This window comes from Schistocerca gregaria, chromosome 7 (assembly GCF_023897955.1).
Source record: "Schistocerca gregaria isolate iqSchGreg1 chromosome 7, iqSchGreg1.2, whole genome shotgun sequence".
Taxonomy (NCBI): domain Eukaryota; kingdom Metazoa; phylum Arthropoda; class Insecta; order Orthoptera; family Acrididae; genus Schistocerca; species Schistocerca gregaria.
This window is the reverse complement of record NC_064926.1, coordinates 83,146,730-83,164,649: the sequence shown is the minus strand read 5'-3', so window position 1 is coordinate 83,164,649 and position 17,920 is coordinate 83,146,730. Positions and strand designations below refer to the sequence as shown.

The 17,920-nt window shown below is 44.6% G+C and overlaps 1 protein-coding gene across 1 annotated transcript in view; it reads right to left on the bottom strand.

Moving 5' to 3' along the window:
- Positions 1 to 17,920, bottom strand: part of LOC126282292 (zinc finger protein 628-like) — a 522,299-nt gene that overhangs the window by 437,058 nt on the left and 67,321 nt on the right. The gene's annotated exons all lie outside the window — the stretch shown is intronic.

Genomic DNA, 17,920 nt, shown 5'->3' with positions numbered 1-17,920 from the left:
GCCCCAGTGCTGTCCTAGTACCGGCCTCCACCCAGAACCGCCCCCATTTCCTCCCCCGTCTTCAAGTCGGCCGTCTGGTGAAGCACACCGGCACAACTTATTGGCCGGTCGGACAACCGGGAGCTCGGCCAGCACATAATGCGGCCAACTAGCCCAGCCTGCATAACTGACAACCTGCTGTTAGTGTTAGGTCAAATTAGACAGTAACCAAATAAAACACGAGAATAATTCACCACATCCTTCCGCAAAGTTGTTCCCCTTTAAAAAAAAATTACGAACACTTAAATATGATCATAACATTTTACCCAAGAAGTTATCTTGATCTATAAGTCCGGTATTCGGACAGAGTTAAGACTGTCTGCAGCAAAAGCAAACGCTCGTTAAATACACTCCTGGAAATGGAAAAAAAAAAACACATTGACACCGGTGTGTCAGACCCACCATACTTGCTCCGGACACTGCGAGAGGGCTGTACAAGCAATGATCACACGCACGGCACAGCGGACACACCAGGAACCGCGGTGTTGGCTGTCGAATGGCGCTAGCTGCGCAGCATTTGTGCACCGCCGCCGTCAGTGTCAGCCAGTTTGCCGTGGCATGCGGAGCTCCATCGCAGTCTTTAACACTGGTAGCATGCCGCGTCAGCGTGGACGTGAACCGTATGTGCAGTTGACGGACTTTGAGCGAGAGCGTATAGTGGGCATGCGGGAGGCCGGGTGGACGTACCGCCGAATTGCTCAACAAGTGGGGCGTGAGGTCTCCACAGTACATCGATGTTGTTGCCAGTGGTCGGCGGAAGGTGCACGTGCCCGTCGACCTGGGACCGGACCGCAGCGACGCACGGATGCACGCCAAGACCGTAGGATCCTACGCAGTGCCGTACGGGACCGCACCGCCACTTCCCAGCAAATTAGGGACACTGTTGCTCCTGGGGTATCGGCGACGACCATTCGCAACCGTCTCCATGAAGCTGGGCTACGGTCCCGCACACCGTTAGGCCGTCTTCCGCTCACGCCCCGACATCGTACAGCCCGCCTCCAGTGGTGTCGCGACAGGCGTGAATGGAGGGACGAATGGAGACGTGTCGTCTTCAGCGATGAGAGTCGCTTCTGCCTTGGTGCCAATGATGGTCGCATGCGTGTTTGGCGCCGTGCAGGTGAGCGCCACAATCAGGACTGCATACGACCGAGGCACACAGGGCCAACACCCGGCATCATGGTGTGGGGAGCGATCTCCTACACTGGCCGTACACCTCTGGTGATCGTCGAGGGGACACTGAATAGTGCACGGTACATCCAAACCTTCATCGAACCCTTCGTTCTACCATTCGTAGACCGGCAAAGGAACTTGCTGTTCCAACAGGACAATGCACGTCCGCGTGTATCCCGTGCCACCCAACGTGCTCTAGAAGGTGTAAGTCAACTACCCTGGCTAGCAAGATCTCCGGATCTGTCCCCCATTGACCCTGTTTGGGACTGGATGAAGCGTCGTCTCACGCGGTCGGCACGTCCAGCACGAACGCTGGTCCAACTGAGGCGCCAGGTGGAAATGGCATGGCAAGCCGTTCCACAGGACTACATCCAGCATCTCTACGATCGTCTCCATGGGAGAATAGCAGCCTGCATTGCTGCGAAAGGTGGATATACACTGTACTAGTGCCGACATTGTGCATGCTCTGTTGCCTGTGTCTATGTGCCTGTAGTTCTGTCAGTGTGATCATGTGATGTATGTGACCCCAGGAGTGTGTCAATAAAGTTTCCCCTTCCTGGGACAATGAACTCACGGTGTTCTTATTTCAATTTCCAGGAGTGTATACTAATCCAAGAGATTAAAAAAAATGATCTCGACAGCGAACTTCAAGAGTGATTGTTAGCAAACCCATATATGAGTACTATCGACCTGGATTTCCCACTGTGATACGTATTCAGACCGTACACTTCTTGCTATGCTCAGCACTTGGGCTGTTTAGGACGACGAAATTAGCAACGAACATCTTAGCCAAACTTTCTCCATCAGCACTGAAATAGCGCACACTAAGAAGATCCACTCTCTAACCATCAATATCCTGCATGTCTATGATACCTCTACATTAAAACATCCTTATGTATCCTGTACATAGTTCTTCTCCAGTACTTCTAACACACACAACACACATAAATTACACTACTGGCCATTAAAATTGCTACAGCACGAAGTTGACGTGCTACAGACGTGAAATTTAACTGACAGGAAGAAGATGCTGCGATATGCCAATGATTACCTTTTGAGAGCATTCACACAAGGTGGGCGCCGGTGTCGACACCTAAAACGTGTCGACATGAGGAATGTTTCCAACAGATTTCTCATACACAAACAGCAGTTGACCGACGTTGCCTGGTGAAACGTTGTTGTGATGCTTTGTGTAAGGAGGAGAAATGCGTACCATCATGTTTCCGACTTTGATAAACGTCGGATTGTAGCCTACTGCGATTGCGATTTATCGTATCGCGACATTGCTGCTCGCATTGGTCAAGATCTAATGACTGTTAGCAGAATTTGGAATCGGTGCGTTCAGGAGGGTAATACGGAACGCCGTGCTGGGTCCCAACGGCCTCGTATTACTAGCAATCGAGATGACAGGCATCTTATCCGCATGGTTGTAACGGATCGTGCAGCCACGTCTAGATCCCTGAGTCTACAGGTGGGGACGTTTGCAAGACAACAACCATCGGCACGAACAGTTCGATGACGTTTGCAGCAGCATGGACTATCAGCTCGGAGACCGTGGTTGGGGATATCCTTGACGCTTCATCACAGACAGGAGCGCCTCCGATGGTGTACTCAACGACGAACCTGAGTGCACGAATGGCAAAACGTCATTCTTTCGGATGAATCCAGGTTCTGTTTACAGCATCATGATGGTCGCATCCGTGTTTGGTGACATCGCGGTGATCGCACATTGGAAGCGTGTATTCGTCATCGCCGTACTGGCGTATCACCCGGCGTGATGGTATGGGGTGCCATTGGTTACACGTCTCGGTCACCTCTTGTTCGAATTGACGGCAATTTGAACAGTGGACGTTACATTTCAGATGTGTTACGACCCGTGGTTCTACCCTTTATTCGATACTGGCAAAATTCTACATTTCAGCAGGATAATGCACGACCGCATGTTGCAGGTCCTGTTCGGGCTTTCTGGATACAGAAAATGTTCGACTGCTGCCCTGGCCAGCACATTTTCCAGATGTCTCACCAATTGAAAGCGTCTGGTCAATGGCGGCCGAGCAAATGGCTCGTCACAATACGCCAATCGCTACTCCTGATGAACTATTGTATCGTGTTGAAGCTGCATGGGCATCTGTACTTGGACACGCCATCCAATCTCTGTTTGACTCAGTGCCCAGGCGTATGAAGGCCGTTATTACGGCCAGAGGTGGTTGTTCTGTGTGCTGATTTCTCAGGATCTATGCACCCAAATTGCATGAAAATGTAATCACAAGTCTTTTCTAGGATAATATATTTGTCCAATCAATACCCTTTTATCATCTGCATTTCTTCTTGGTCTAGCAATTTTAATGGCCAGTAGTTAATTTCCAGGTGCCTTACAGCACTTTACCACTCGAAACCAGCCTTAGCGTCTTTGACTACAGTTTAATTGGACTGTCCTCTGTGAGAAACGTATCCAGGATAATCAGTTCTATGAACAACAACCTCATCTCTGTTAAAAATCCCCTTCTCCTAGCTTATGGATACAAAATTACAAAATTGTAAACTGACAGAGAACTCGCCCAGTAGATAAAAGGAAAAACACAGTAGTGTGACACATGCACTTTATGCTCTAAGGACCAAAGGTGGCAGAACATCCTGTCACGTGGTCTTTGGGTCATACCTTCTAAGTATGTTTGTACTTGCAATCCAGTTGTAAACTAACTACTCTAAACTAAATCCAAACAGGGGGCCCAACCGTATAGACCGACCGCCGTGTCACCCTCAGTTAAGACGTGTCTCTGAATGCAGTTATTTAGGGACATGTGGTCTGGACATTTCTCTCTTTGCTGTTGTCAGATCTCGTGACTGGAGCCGCTACTTCTCATTGAAGTACCTCCTCAATTCGCCTCACAAGGGCTGAGTGCACTCCACTTGTCAACAAAGCTCATCAGACCAATATAGTCACCCACCCGAGCGCAAGCCATGTCTGGAAATGCTTAAATTCGGTGACTTGACGGAAATCAGTGTTACCACCGAGGCAGGGCTGTTGGCCCGAGTGTAAACTGCCAGCCCACTTAGAAAGTATTGTAAGAGAGCAACATCGCGGAACCCCAAGTCACCTATGTGGTCCAGGAGTGGACCCACCAGCGGGCAAGCAACTTGCCGGCTATTATTTTATGCTTAGTTTTATTCTGAAAACCAAAACACATACTAAGGGAGGAAATTTAGTGGCATATATTTATTAAACTATCATCCCTAATGCCTTTAAAATGTCACATGTCTCTCACAAGTTAACAGTACTTTCCATCCCAGTAACTATAAAGAGGTAGAGAAGTAACAAACGAGATAAAGGAGAAAAAGTCTCCAATTTGTCAGTTACCCTAGCATGCAGGGTCAGCATAATGTATGGATGACTTAGATGCCGTTTGATGAAGAACTAAGACGGGTACTTTGACAATGTAATACGATCCTCTGGGCTTTGGTACAAGCTCACACACATACACTCACAAAATAGTGTACTAGTGCCACATCCTGCAAGAAGCGATACAAGTTCCTATACAACAGTGTCTCGGTCATGTGGAAGAGTAGACGATGGACTGTGAAACTCTTAGGAGATGCATCAAACTATTAGTACTGTCTGTCTTCACGTAGTATATTGCTGTGCGGTATGGTAACTTTACCAGATAGGTTTACTGGAGAGGGTCAAAGAAGATTTACTCTCGTAACTCCAGCCCATATCAACACCTAAATCACGCTTGCACATCCTCTGTAAGAGACAACCCAGAACATATTATTTTGTACAAGTACACCAAATGTGTAGGTTTTATAATCGATTACCACGTAAAATCGTTAAAACCATAGAGGGACAGGTATATCGAAAATGACATTTCTACTCTGTAATGGAGTGTGCACTGATGTGAAGCTTGCTGGGAGATTAAAGATGTGTGTTGGTCCGAGACGCGAAATTGGGAAATTTTATATTCGCATGTAAGCACAATTTCCTGTCCGTCCTCACAACTTTACTTCCGCCGGTACCTCATCTCTTACCTTCCAGGCTTCACTAGAAAATACCTGTTTTGTTTTCAATGGACTGTGATGCTAATGGTGGTGGCAGTAAATTTTATAAGCGTAAATTTTGCAAATTCTGTAGATACTTGGAATTTTTTCATTGTTATTTTACAAGCCTATTATAACCCTGTTGTGTCCCGCACCAACACAATTTTACAGTGAATTGACAGACAACACAATGTAATCGCTATTTTACAAATCTACTCTAATACTATGATCCTCCCCACACCACTCCAACACAACTTTATGGTGATGGCACAAACTAATGTCGCAGAGGAGAGTTCCTTGTAATCTAGATGTGTATTTAGTAGTGTAGTATTCGCTTATCAAGGAATATGAGTTTATTTGTTGATATGTACACCATATTGATGTACGAATTTGGCTGACAGTCTTGAAATTTGGGAGGAAATCGGAAAATTGCTACAAAATTAACTACTCAAAATTAATACATGGCAACGGGTGGTCATAGTACTTATAGATGTTACTATGACAGGAGTAAATTATGGGAAATTAGCAATGCCACAGACATTATTGTCAAAGTGCTGTGTGTCATTAATTTTGTTAATATCTACCTAGATTTTCTGGAATATTCTCTGAGGTAATAAAATTATACTAATCCTACTACACAAAGCAATGTCAAAACTGACGTCAATATTTACGTCCTTTTGTCAGAATATAACATGACGTCGTATTCACATGTATCTTGGAGTACAAGTCTAGGTATCCGCAAGAAAATCGGTCTTAATATGTCAGTGCGATGGGAGGTGAGAATGCTTACAAAATATGCCGTTATATCATTACATTATAGTAACTCAGCAGCACCAAAATGACACTGCATTTTCAAACTGTCTTACATCAGAATTTTTGTTAAAATTTACTGACATTTTGTAGAATACGTGATCAATTCATTATATTACAATATGTATACCAACAGGACAATGCACTCGTTTTACTACACACACTATGATGTCTCACACAAACTAGTAATATATGGATGAGATAGATGTGATATGCAGCAAGAGTTTATTTATTTAAATATCATGGTTCAAATGGCTCTGAGCACTATGGAATTTAACATCTGAGGTCATCAGTCCCCTAGAACCTAGAACTACGTAAACGTAACTAACCTAAGGACATCACACACATCCACGTCCGAGGCAGGATTCGAACCTGCGACCGTAGCACTAGCGCGGTTCCCGACTGAAGCGCCTAGAACCGCTCAGCCTCCGCGGCCGGCTTAAATGTTATGGTATTTGTTTAACATTTAACGTCTCAGAAAAAGTGTATTTGTTGTTAATATGCACTGTGGAAATTATGTAATGCAGAATATAGACGTCACTTGCTTTAATACTGCGCTAAGATACTTGTTAAAAATTTAGTGTCTTGTCAAGCGCCCTTTTATCCTTACATAGTGTATTTTATATATTGTTTAGCTCGTTATACAGGATGTTACAAAAAGGTACTGCCAAACTTCCAGGAAACTTTCCTCACACACAAAAAAAGAAAAGATGTTATGTGGACATGTGTCCGGAAACGCTTAATTTCCACGTTAGAGATCATTTTACTTTAGTCAGTATGTACTGTACTTCCTCGATTCACCGCCAGTTGGCCCAATTGAAGGAAGGTAACGTTGACTTCGGTGCCTGTGTTGACATGCGACTCGTTGCTCTACAGCAAGCACATCAGTACGTAGCATAAACAAGTTAGTGTTCATCACGGACGTGGTTTTGCAGTCAGTGCAATGTTTACAAATGCGGCGTTGGTAGATGACCATTTGATGTATGGATTAGCACGGAGCAACAGCCATGGTGCGGTACGTTTGTATCGAGACAGATTTCAAGAACGAAGATATCCCGACAGAAAGACGTTCGAAGCAATTGATCGGCGTCTTAGGGAGCACTTAACATCCCAGCCGATGACTCGCGACTGCGGAATACCTAGAACGACGAGGGCACCTGCATTGGACGAGGTAATTCTTCGTGCAGTTGACGATAGTTGCTGCTGTACAAGGTAACGTTGACCACGTCACTGTATGGAGAGTGCTACGGGAGAACCAGTTGTTTCCGTACCATGTACAGCGTGTGCAGGCACTATCAGCAGCTGATTGGCCTCCACGGGTACACTTCTGCGAATGGTTCATCCACCAATGTGACAATCCTCATTTCAGTGCAAATGTTCTCTTTACGGATGAGGCTTCATTCCAATGTGGTCAAATTGTAAATTTTCACCATCAACATGTGTAGGCTGACGAGAATTCGCGCGCAGTTGTGGAATCACGTCATCAACACAGATTTTCTGTGAACGTTTGGGCAGGCATTGTTGGTGATGTCTTGATTGGGCCCCATGTTATTCCACCTACGCTCAATGGAGCACATTATCATGATTTCATACGGGATACTCTACCTGTTTTGCTAGAACATGTACCTTTACAATTACGACACAACATGTGGTTCATGCACGATGGAGCTCAGGCAAATTTCAGTCGAAGTGTTCGTACGCTTCCCAACAACAGATTCGGTGACCGATGGATTGGTAGAGGCGGACCAATTCCATGGCCTCCACGCTCTCCTGACCTCAACCCTTTTGACTTCCTTTTATGGGGGCATTTGAATGCTCTTGTCTACGCAACCGCGGTACCAAATGTAGAGACTCTTCGTGCTCGTATTGTGGACGGCTCTGATACAATACGCCATTCTCCAGGGCTGCATCAGCGCATCAGGAATTCCATGCGACGGATGGTGGATGCATGTATCCTCGCTAACCGAGAACATTTTGAACATTTCCTATAACAAAGTGTTTGAAGTCACGCTGGTACGTTCTGTTGCTGTGTGTTTCCATTCCATGATTAATGTGATTTGAAGAGAAGTAATAAAATGAGCTCTAACATGGAAAGTAAGCGTTTCCGGACACATGTCCACATAACATATTTTCTTTCTTTGTATGTGAGGAATGTTTCCTGAAAGTTTGGTTGTACCTTTTTGAAACACCCTGTTTAGGAGTAATTTATTCAATAATGTGTTGCGGTGGTTGTATAACTTTGGATACCGATATAATTTGTTAAATAATGCACTAAGATACCTGTTTATCACTTTATATATTTGGTCTTAGCATTGATATGTAGTTATTTATAAAATCGCTAGAACTGCAACAGTGTGCGTAAGTACTACAAATAGTAATTAATTATGAAAGGTAGGAATTAACTGTACATGTATCTGTTTTTATCTTTTTACTCTGTTTGCTTGGGGGGTCTGGGGATGGGCTCTGTTAGTATATCATAAGATCCTTCCTGTACACTGTAGAGAACTCGAATGACGCGCCTCTAGAATCTGTAATAGAAGTCGGAGATCATGTGTGGGAACTGGGTTCCAATGGGTGAAGAGGAAAAGGTGAAGGTTACAGGGCAGGGGAGGAAGGGGTTTTCCCCAGGATAGGGTGGAGGGTAGGTGTAGGGGTGACTCTGAATATAACTAGCGCAATTGATTCAGGCGTAACATTACATCCCAAAAGTCTCGTCAGTGACCCTGAGATAAGATAGCCTTTATAACTGGCCCCCGCCTAGCTACAGCATAAGGGAGATTTACTGTCGTAGGAAGAAAGGGAGTTCTTCCGGGAGCATCTGCATAAGATGCAGCACAAAAATATACGAGAAACACACTCCCCAGACACACGGCAAGGGGCCACTCCACATTCCACAGAAAACATTATGCAAGTATAGGAGTGTGATCACCTGCCACGTTCCATGAGCGAGCAACCAGAATAATTTAGACAAGTAGTTGATGAATAAAAATCAATGGTGTACACACATTACTTTAGGACATTACATAACATCTTTTGTTTGTTATGTTACTTCTGGTATTACATCTTATATAATGCTTACATTTAATAACCCCCCCCCCCCCCTTCAAGAACCTGGTCACGAATGCGTGTTTATTCTGGAAGTGAATTCCGCTATACGTGGTTAAAGTAAATGAAAGTTGGGAATCCTTAAAAGATTAGTTGGCTTTCATGTCTCGACTATTCTGTTTACGTATCATAATCGTTATGTACATTTGCCTCTCATTTGTCTGTACATACAAGCGCCGGGGACAAAATAGGTCAAAATGCAAATGGCTCTGAGCACTATGGGACTTAACATATACGGTCATCAGTCCCATAGAACTTAGAACTACTTAAACCTAACTAACCTAAGGACTTCACACACATCCATGCCCGAGGCAGGATTCGAACCTGCGACCGTAGCAGCCCCGCGGTTCCGGACTGCAGCGCTAGAACCGCACGGCCACTGTGGCCGGCGAAATAGGTCATACACTGTAGAATGGTGGCATTATATTGCCAAGATAATACAATCGAAACCTGTAAACAAATTCTTCCCTCACTTCATGAGTGGAAAACTCCGTAATATAATATTTTTTGGAACATTGTTCCGGGAGAAACAGCGATCTGAGTAGTACTCTACACGCCTGCACATACGGGTCTGTTCCACGTCAACGACTCCTATTGTCAGCAAAGAAGATCTGAAGATGATCACTTAGAAGGACGAAACCGATGATCTAAATACTGGGTGATCAAAAAGTCAGTATAAATCTGTTCAGAATAGCAATAATTAGCATAACAAAGTAAGACAAAGCAAAGATGATATTATGTACAGGAAATGCTCAATATGTCCACCATCATTCCTCAACAATAGCTGTAGTCGAGGAATAATGTTGTGAACAGCACACTAAAGCATGTCCGGGGTTATGGTGAGGCATTGGCGTCGGATGTTTTCTTTTAGCACCCCTAGAGATGTCGGTCGATTACGATACACTTGCGACCTCAGGTAACCCCCAAGCCAGAGATCGCACGGACTGAGGTCTGGGGACCTGGGAGGCCAAGCATGACGAAGGTGGCGGCTGAGCACACGACGCGCGCAAGAGATCTGTCGGACATTGTGTGAACTTTGTTTTTTTTTTTTTGTTCTAATAAAACCCCACGTCGTTCCAAGCATGCGTGTTAATTTTTACCTCTCTATCTACATTATTCCGTGGTTTATTAAGTTTTTATTTTTATACTGACTTTTTGATCACCCTGTATATAAATAAACAACCTAAACGCGATCACAACTGGGGGTGTTGAAATAAACTTCATAATTATACATGAAAAAGAGTGTGTATTCTGTACAGCGTTCTGACACAAACTTCTTCAACTCTTGAAACACTGTCTGCATATTCTATTCCACCATTTTTCTACTTCAGACCACTAAATATAATTTAGCTTACTTACTTCCAATACAATAATGCCAGTGCTACCCTTTGCTCCGTTTCTGCATCACCTTACATGCGTCGTAGTTTTCAAACTCGTGATTTTACTCTATAGTGATTGTTAGTTTAATCTAAAATGTTATATACGCTATTATGTAGAACTTCTAATGAGTGTAATTCTTTGCTAATGTTATCCTGTTCTCTTCCATTTAATCTTCGCGTACGTGCGCACACGCACACACATGCCGCCCCCCCCCCCCCCACACACACACCCTCCCCCCCCCCCCCCACACACACACACGTATTGCCACAGACATTTGTTCAGTTTCACATTTTCCTGTTTTTGTTACCATTAAACTTGCTATTTAAAAAAGTATCACATATTCCTATAACAGGAATCCATGGTAGAAAACTAGAAGAAAAGTTCCTATAGTTGTAGATCCAGAAACTAAAGTTAACGTTAAGGTATGGGCTCTTCTACTAACGATGAAAAATGCGTAGTATGAAGCAGAATTCACAAGGTATGGCAATAGTAAATTGTTGCAGTATCTGCATTTGCGCAGACGCAAGTCATCGAGCATTTACGATGAGGCGTTAGGATCGCTTGAGCACCAATGTGTTGGCAGCGATCTCAGGGGATCGAGAGCCACCCATACACTTCATCAAACAGAGTAAGAGGTGCTGTGTATCAAAGCGACGAGCTGCGACCTTTAAAGTAGGGCGTAGCCCTTGCAGGGAGACCGCGGTTGTGGTTTATACACGATGGAGTACCACCAGATTTTCTACAGATCGTGTGGCGGTATCTCACCGCAACTTTTCACCGGCGACTGTTACGTCTTAGTGGCCCGGTATCATGGCCTGTCCCTTCATCAGACCTGAATCCGTTGGATTTCTGGCTATGAGTACATTTAAAAGCTTTGCTGTATATGCGACCCACCGCTAATGGGCACACGTTGCAGGCCAATGCATGTGACGGAAGCCGAATGGGGTCAAGTGTATTCGGAAGAGCGCGTGAACCACTGCGAATAAAAGCTGAAGGGTGGGTTAGTGTCAGTGGAAATCTTATGCAGCTTTGCCTGTAGTAGTGTACGTGAGCGCAACAGACAGATGGAAATGAGAGCATAGCTTAGCCCATATCTCGATATGTATTGATTTTCGCACACATCATTATAGGAAATTTTGTTATGTTTCTAACCCGTACCATCTCATGTAGAAACACGTAACGCTTTTTTAAAACACTGTTTACTTGTTAAAATGATTAACGGTTTTAGTTGCGTCATCACACCACTGTGAAAGGTGATATTTATTCTGTGCTTGCTCCTCACTGTGTTTGTTCAGATGGTTCAAATGGCTCTCAGCGCTATGGGACTTAACTTTTGAGGTCATCAGTCCCCTAGAACTTAGAACTACTTAAACCTAACTAACCTAAGGACATCACACACATCGATGCCGGAGGCAGGATTCGAACCTGCGACCGTAGCGGTCGCATGGTTCCAGGCTGTAGCGCCTAGAACTGCTCGGCCACCAAGGCCGGCTGTGTATGTTCATCATCTTCTCACTGTTGATGAAAATAATCAAATTCATATGGTGGTTTGGTAAACCGAAAAACAGTTCAGAACATAAATTAATAACGCAGAACAGCCTGTTTCATTTACAGTTTATAAAATTTTTGTTGTAATTATCTAATATATAGGGAGAATCGTGGTTCTTGGCAACATCCATATGGCGCTTTTAGGCAGATTTTCTTTGTCCATAAAAACGCTATCTTCACGGAATAAATTAGTAGCGATCACGGTGGCGCGGTAGGAATGCCTACAAACTCTTTTCTTCAGGGCTTCATAACAACCAATGGCAACCTTAAAGTAAGCACACGGATAACTCAGCATAGGCGAGCCCCTGTACCACTGGAACTCTTGACTGCTACCGACAGGAGCGCTCATACAGTCCACAGACCGGCCACGAACAGGGATTTCGAACACAACAAAACCAAACAAAAGCAGCATGACATTCATTCTGTAGTTACACTGAGCGACCGATCCTATGACTGACCTGACCTCTCTAATGGGACCGTTGGCTGGTTACATACAGGTACGCTGACGCTGAAGCTGGCTCAGCAGACATCGTCGGTGCCCAGCAGTCACGGTAACTCTCCCACCACTACCGCGACTCTTCACCCATGCCTGAACTGTCACTGCTGAGAGCGTCAAGTCCGTTAGTAGCACTACTCCCCACCTAGAATATCCCAGTACTGTGGCACTTCAGTTCGCACTGTCCTAAAACCACCGTTCTTCAACCGCTTTCTTATAACTCCTACTCGGGGTCGTGTTATTCCAAGATCACACCCAGACGTCCGGCCCCGTTAGCTGAGTGGCCAGCGCAGCGGAATGCCACGGCACGTGGCCCGGGTTCGATTCCCGGCTGCAGCAGTAGATTTTCTCCGCTCAGGAATTGTGTGTTGTGTTGTCCTCGACATCATTTCATCCCCATCTCCGGCGCGCAAGTCGCCCTCTGCGGCGACGAATGCCATAAGTACGTGCCCTCGGCGGCCGAACTTCCCTGAATGGGTGACTCCCGGTCCACAATGCCGTACGCTCATTTCCATTTTGCACCCAGACGTACAGAGAACATAACAACCCTGCATCCGGTGATTTCTTGTTAGGAATACAATGGTGTGGAAAACTTCAGGACGAAAGGACTTTCGCAGGCCGGAGTGGCCGAGCGTATCTACGCTCTTCAGTCTGGAACCGCGCCACCGCTACGGTCGCAGGTTGAAATCCTGCCTCGGGCATGGATGTGTGTGATGTCCTTAGGTTACTTAGGTTTAAGTAGTTCTACGTTCTAGGGGACTGACCACCTCAGATGTTGTCCCATAGTGCTCAGAGCCATTTTTGGAAGGACTTTCGCAAAACATGTCAGTGTCAAGTGACGTGGCTTGATTAAAAGTAGATCACGCATAGAAAAATTGCTGCAGTTTAGAACATAAAGTAACTGAGAGAAATAAATGGTGGAAATAATAGAAATGACACATCTACTCAAAGAGACTAATTACGCAGGTGACACCTATATTTTTGATGGCCGCCGGACTGCAGAAGAAGCTGGACAAGGCTATGAATAGGGTGTGTGACCACCACGGACGGCAGTAAATTTGCGGCTTCGTGCTCGCATGGTGTCCTCAGTCCTCATGGATGTAAGGACTTCTTTTTGTAGAGTGTGCCACTCCTCCGCTAGCGCGCTTGAAAACTGCTGGACGGTTGTTGGTGCATGTCGAAGTACTGCGTCTCCCCAGTGCATCCCACCCTTGCTCGATGGGAGAAAAGTCAGGGTACTGGAAAGCCAGTCAATTCGTCGAATATCTTCTTGTTCTCTTCCGCCTGTGCAGCTGTGAATTGTCGCCCATAAAAATTAAGTTAGCGCCCAAGGGATCCTGAAAAGACGTATATGTGGAAGGTGGACACTGTCACAGTAATGTGATTTCAGTACGACCATGGAACATTATGCCTCCGTACACCTTAACAGTTGCATACCAATTGGGGGGGGGGGGGGGTTCAGTAACTGACCAACGAAGTTTTTAGGCCAAAACTCCTGTCGTGTTCAGTAGTTTATTTAATAAATACATGGCATTTATCGTAATTATAATTTCTACAGTCGACAATAGGAACATCTTTTGGTTTACACTCATTGTTGAGTTATAGCGATTGTTATAACTGGAGGTGTAGCAAGTCAGCAGTCACCGCTCGCAGTCAACTGGTAAACAGTGTGGTGAGTGGAAGGTAATATCTTTGTGGCATTTGACAGAATGTCAAGATGAAATTGACAGATGACGAAATTAGAAATTTGATTGAGAGTTCAGACAATGAATTTAGTAGTGAACTATCCGAAAGCTCAAGCAGTGAAACTGAAGATGTAGTCATGGAAATCCCAGATCGTTTCTGACAGCAGCGAGTTGGATGAAAGTCAACAGAGTAAGTACTGATTTTTATTACTTTTTACAGATATTTTGGAGTATATTAGGATATGTGTCTCGGTAGAGTGCTTAGTTTGCTAGTATTCGTTCTGTCTTCATATTTTTGTAGAAATTCAACTAACAAGAAGATTACCCAGGATGAAAGCACAAATTGATCAACGTGAAAAAGACATGGTGGCCCTGTCAAATATGATATGGAAGAGCAGCCCTTATGTAAATCAAAGGAGGAGATCTGTTGCTAACGTAATGAGAACCCCAAAAGGAACTAAGCCACGGATAAAGCTTTTCTCATGTACTTCGATGATAACATCGTGGACAACATTTTGATGTGTACCAATCAAAAGCTTGGGAATATTACCGAATCATCTGTTATAAAATATTCGAAATCATTTGAAAGGGAAGAAATTGTGTCAGCAATTTGAATTCTATTGAGCTGTGGAGTCCATAGACAGAATAAGGACAGTTTACGTCATATATTTACTAAAGAAAACTTTCGGATGTACGAAGCGTCATTTTCGGGGCATAGACTGAGGCTCTTAATGAAGTGCTTAGGTTTTCATGATGCTCTAACTCGAGCAGCTGGAAAACAGACCGACAAATTTGCTCCTATCAGGGATATATGAACCATGATAGTAAATTTCTTGAGTTTTATAATCCTAGTGAGTTAGTCACAGTGGATGAAGAACTTGTGACCTTCCATAGGCGATGCCCATTCAGGCTATAAAATCCAACAAAACCAGGAAAAACCGCGCGACTGCTACGGTGGCAGGTTCGAATCCTGCCTCGGCCATGGATGTGTGTGATGTCCTTAGGTTAGTTAGGTTTAAGTAGTTCTAAGTTCTAGGGGACTGATGACCAAAGATGCTAAGTCCCATAGTGCTCAGAGCCATTTGAACCATTTTGAAAACCAGGAAAATATGGAATAGAGGTGAACTTGTTATGTGATTCAGATACGAAATACTGCTTCGCTGCGGATCCCTACGCTGGAAAGCACGCTAATGAAAAGAGCCATAACAGTGGCCCTCAAATAGCTAGAGGACTGATTGAAGTGTATAACTTGAAACAATCTGGAAGAAATGTTACCATGGACAGAAAGTTCACTACTGTTCCACTCGCATCTGATCTTTCGAAAGAGAAAATAGCTACAGTCGGTACTATTCGCAGTGACAAAGGCGATGTTCCTACAGATCTCCGTCCTGTTTCTTTGAAAAAAAGCTACACCGGGAACAATCCGATTTGCCTTTAGTGATGATGCCACTTTAGTCAGCTACGTGCCTAAGAAAGGTAACGTTGTTATGGTATTGTCAACGCAACATCATGATATGAATGTGACGGAAGAGAAGCCAGACATCATCCTATTCTACAATTGTACAGAGTCAGGAGTGGATACATTCGATAAGTGTATAAGAACGTAAGAACGTACGGCTGCCGTCGAGCAACGCGTCGATGGCCAATGGCGGTGTTTTTCAACTTGATTGACATTGCAGCATACAATTCACATGTTATATTTCAAGATACTCACAAGTCATGGACAAAGAATTGCCCGACAAAGAGTTCTGGAAGAATAAAGTATCTGAAAGATCTTGCTCGAGAACTTTGTGACCGCAACATGAATAGACGCGCTCAAAATGCTGTAGGGCTACACTCAAAATACACTACTGCGTTATAAACTTTTGGATATGAGTGTAATCAAAATCAAGGTGCTGTGATCAGAGGAAACAACGTTACGGAGCCGCGACGGAACGTGACACTTGCAGCTGTGCATAATCTGCCAAAGAAAGGACGCTGTTACATATGCGCCAGAAGCAAAGACCGTAAGTACATGAAGGCTTGCACTTCTTGCAGCAAGTATATCTGCCCTGCACACACCAAGAAAGAAGAAGTAGTTCGTATTGTAAAATGTTCTGAATGTGAATCTGAGTAATCCTTGTCATTGTGAAATTAATACTAATAAATGTAAAAAAACTATTTATTTTTTACTAAAAATGTCCCAGAAACCCTTTCCCAGTAATAATAATCAACGTTTTAATCTTCCAATCTGCTAAAATTGTGGAAATACATACGGAATGTGATTTATCCTAGGTAGAGAATGTGTGATGGCTGTGGGGTCAGTCGCTGGACCCTCCCATTGGCGTTGGCCAGTGCAACGTACAGCGTTGGTATGCAACTGTTAATACGTAGTCATTTGAAATGATCATGTTCGACACTGTTCCTGGATGCGTGTTCCTTCCTCTATTCAGATTAGAGACCCGGGAATACTGTCGCAAGTGACCGTTTTGATGGTCCAGGTGATACGGCAGGGTGAGGCTCCAAATCTTTGAGCACCGGTATTGTGACACTGAAAAATTTTGTCCGTAGCTCCTAGTCTATTGGCTAGCGTTGCTGCCTTTGGATCACGAGTTCCGGGTTCGATTCCCGGCCGGGTTGGGAATTTTCTCCGCCTGGGAACTCGGTGTTTGTGTGGTCCTCAGCATTTCATCATCATTTATGAAATCGGCGAGATGGGACAGAGTAAATATTGGGAATTTTTAGGGTGCTGATAACCGCGCAGTTGAACACTCCACAAACCGAACGTCATGAACACTGTAAAATTTCTACATGTGCGGCATTTTAGGGGGGGATTGTGCCCTGACTTCATTTTTATGGGTGACAAAGTGAGACTGCGCAGCTGGAGCTTCTCTTGGAATGAGATGGTGTTCGGCGAATGGATTGGCCTGCCCGTTGCCCCCACTTAAACCCCGTGGACCACTTGTTGAATGCATTAGAGTGACGTACCGCAGTGCGTCCACGAGCACCAATTAGAGTACAACTGTTGTCAAGCACACTAGTGGAGGAACGGAACACTGTACAAAAAGAACTCCTTACCAACATTCTCTCCATCGCGGGAGTACGTAGCAGAGCATGCAGTGATGCCTGTGGTGATCACAACCCCATTAAGGATCATGTCCCGCCTTTTTGAACGTACAGGGGACCATGAAAAGTAGCGATGACTTCTTTGATTCCTGCCTAATTGTTGTCTTTGAATGAAAATGTCATCTTTTTCGTCTCACTGCGTATTTGTTTCGGTTACCCTCTGTACTACGACGGTCACTCCAAAACAAATGCACACTATTTTTTTTTAATCCGTCTTTTATTCTACATGTTTGAAAGCTGTACAGTGTGTAGATACATCCTTTAGGAGCAATATTTTCATTTCCCCACATAATTTCCATCCCTCTCAACTGCCTTACGCCATCTGGGAAACAGCGCCTGTATTCTCGCACGGTAAAATTCTGGACCAACCTGTTGGAGGCAATGTTTGGAAGCGTGCACAAGGGAGTCATCATCTTCAAACCTTCTTCCACGAAGAGAGTCTTTCAGTTTCCCAAAGAGGTGATAGTCACATGGAGCCAGGTCAGGACAGTAAGGCGGATATTTGAGTATTGTCCATCCGAGTTTTGAGATCGCTTCCATGGTTTTT